General features: G+C 33.9%; 1 pseudogene; it reads right to left on the bottom strand.

Annotated features, from left to right (window-relative positions):
- Positions 1-1,933: 1,933 nt before the first annotated feature.
- On the bottom strand, positions 1,934-2,488 carry LOC100141216 (prostaglandin E synthase 3-like; annotated as a pseudogene).
- Between the last annotated feature and the right edge of the window lie 968 nt (positions 2,489-3,456).

The raw sequence follows: 3,456 nt of genomic DNA, 5'->3' as shown, positions 1-3,456 counted from the left end.
TCTTTCAAGATTTCTTTAAAATATATTAATTTTTGACTATTTTTGGTAGGATAATTGTTCTAGGTATAGAGCCTAATGCTCTTTGTTTTTTTCCTTTCGCTGTCTTCTGGCTTCCATACTTATTTGAAAACTCAACCAGTATTCTCAACTTTTTTCCTTTTGAATGAATATATCTCTTTTCCTTTGTGATATGCTGGTGTGTAATTCTCTTCATATTTATTTTTCTTGATGTGCTTACTGTTAGACCTGAGGTTTTGAACCTTTTAAAAGATTTATAAATTCTGTATTTCCTGAAATAAAGTTTTTGTTTTTTGGTTTTTTTTTTGCTTTCTCTGTCTCTCCTCACTTTCTTGAATTCCAGATGGACACACATTAGACCTTTGAACATGTCCTGTATATTTCTTACACTCTTCTTTATTGTTTTCCTTTGAATTTAAATGTTTTTTTTTTTAACTGAAATTTAATACTACCATCTTCTGCCATCCAGTCTGATTGATGTTAAATTTTTCAGATGAGTTTTTGATTTTATATTCTTTATGTTATTGATTTGAACATTCATTTCCTGTATAGTAAAAAGAAGATATATTTTCTTTAATATAATTTTCTTAATCTTTTTTGGGCTGCTATGATACCATGGATTCAGTGACTTATAAGAACAGAAATTTCTCACATTTCTGAAAACTGGGAGTTCAACATCAGGGTACCGGAATGGTCGAATTCTGGTGAAAGCCCTTGTCTGAATGGCAGACTTCAGACTTCTCAGTGTGTCATCAGAAGTGAAAGAGGCTAGGGAGCTCTGTGGATTCTCTATTATAAGAGTACTAATCCATCATGAGTGGTCCACAAGACCTGCTCAATCCCCAAAGTTCCCACATCTAACACCACCACATTGGATGTTAGGATTCCAACATTTGGCTTTTGGGGGCACACACCTGGCCTATAGCAATAGTCAAATATGTTATTTTGATGTTACTGTTTCCTATTAACTTCAAAGACTGGATCACTTATGTTCTATTTCTACTATCTATTTTATTTCTTCATTATCAATCACTTTCCTTCATCTAGTAATTTTGATTGCATATTGAACTTTGTGATTAATACATAGTAAAGAATCTTGCTTATAGTATTTTCCTTTAAACAATATTAAACTATTTCTGGTAAATTAAGGTTTTCAGCCCAGGAAAAAGCTGAATAAAAAAAAAAAAGGAATAAAAAAATCCAATAGTGTATTAACATTTTTTCCCCCACTCATTTGCCGTTCTGACAGTGCAAATACAAATTTGGTCTCTGACAGTGCAAATACAGATTTGGTCTAAATGTACAGACTCTTAAGCAACAATGTACAGCCTTTCTTCATCCTCCATGCTAACAGACATAAAAGTGTAAGGGTCAAACAATACCAAATGTACAGGCTTGAAAACCATCTAAGTTTGGGAGTTCACTAGTTTTAGCTAAGATATATCTGGAACACTGACAAGTGATCACTTACATACAATAAATAATGTGAAGTAAATTTTTTGAAAAATAAAAATTTTAGTGAAACAATCCTGAAGGATATACCAGAGGAACATGTTACCAGTTTAAAGTATCAACCAATTGTTTCAGCCACTTTCAAGTCCATGTTCTGAAATCTAAAATTTAGTTATTTTCCCTAAGCTAAGATCTTCCTATCATGTCAGTATCTGTTATGAAGTAAGGGAGATTTAGGTGAAAAAAAAAATTTTTTTTTAAATTTATCCATTGCCTAGGTCCTCAACAGCATCATGGAAATCTGGGAAATGTTCATGAACAAGGTTGTTGCCTTAGCTGACTTAAAATTGCCCCATATGATGGTACATATCAACCCTTAGTGAGGCCTTTGAAAAAACGAACAGGTTGAAAAATGGATCAAAGGAGGGAAATATAGCATCTGCCTTTAGAGCTATTAACTCAGGAATGCTTTCAATTATGAAATCTTGCAGAGAAGTTATTTTTCTTTTTCAAAATCCAGTGATGACAACATTCCTTACTCCAGATTTGGCATTTTTTCTTCATCACTGTCTTGTTAATCATCATCTGCTCAATCTACTTCTGGTAAATCCTCATCACCACTCATGTTGTTCATCATCACAGAGAAACAATCTTCATCTGAATCTTAGACATATCTTCATCTGAATCATCTTCCCAGTCTTTCTGTTTATTGAACTCCACAGTAAGCCCATTAAGCTTTGCCCTTTCTTTTGTTAACCTTGGCCATGAGTGGCCAGATTCTCCTTTTCATAAACAACATATGTCTCTTCTTTAATGGTTGGAATCATTAGGGTCAATACAGTGAAAAAGATCAATTTCATTTAAATGTTTAAAATGATCACTTCCTCCAAGACAACTGAATATAAGTTTTGATTTTTCCAAAATTTACATTAGCGTCTTTACTGTCTTCAACACAAAATTCAGTGAAGACATAGTCCCTCCGATCCTGAGCCTACCACTTTGCAGAAGCAAGCTGCATTATGAAGGGGGCAGGGGGATGGGTGAACAGGCGGGTGGGCCTCTCCGGCGGCAGCTCCTGGGCAGGTGACTTCTTTCAGGTGGTGACTCTAGCATCTTCTCCAGCCCTTAACTCTTGATTTCTGTCCCAGAGAGACAACTTGTTTTATACTTTACTTGCCATGATTTAGAAATGCTGTCAGGGAAACAGCCAACATGAAATTAGAGCTCATTTTGTATATTTCTCTTTTCACAAAGATTGTGTAATATGTGTGAAAGTTATTTTATGCATTTTTCTAGCTTTCTACTTATTTTTACTAGGATTGCAACTCTGATACCTCTTACTTTCACCATCAGAATAGAAAGACTCCAACTTCTTAGTTTTAACATAGATTATGTTTCAAATCCATTAAGTTATTCTTTTTGTTGCTCCTATTATTTCATTTGACTAGGGGGACTTTAAGATACTCTAAAAGTATTTTTCTAGGTGGATTAATATTGCTTTGGTTGTGACAGTCTTGTGAGGTTTATTTTTAAGAAGTCAGGCTTCTATACAGATATAATCTCATAGTAAGATGGGAAACTAAGGTTCATAGCAGATCGTTGTCTACCACAACAGAGTACACAATGGCAAGAATCAATTTTCTGTACTCATTTTATTACAGCATCCTGTTATTGTTTTAGGTCTAACCTACAGTTAGATATTTCCAAGTATATTTTGAGTAAAGTTTGCAAGTTAATTTGGAAGTGAGTAAGGAAAGTGAAGTCATGATTTAACATGAATTGTTTTAACTAGATTGGCCATTTTATAATTCTGTAGTCATGTTAAAGTGATCAAACTGACAGCTATTTTCATTCTATTTTGTATGAGTTAATGCATTTGACCTGGTATCTGATGAGCTTGTAGGTGGAACTTATTAATGGATATGTTAGTGGGAAGGTCATGACAATTATATGAGTCATCTTTTGGTAAACACAGTATAAACCAGT

This window comes from Bos taurus, chromosome 1 (assembly GCF_002263795.3).
Source record: "Bos taurus isolate L1 Dominette 01449 registration number 42190680 breed Hereford chromosome 1, ARS-UCD2.0, whole genome shotgun sequence".
In the NCBI taxonomy this organism is placed as follows: Eukaryota; Metazoa; Chordata; class Mammalia; order Artiodactyla; family Bovidae; genus Bos; species Bos taurus.
This window is presented reverse-complemented; position numbering and strand designations above follow the sequence as displayed.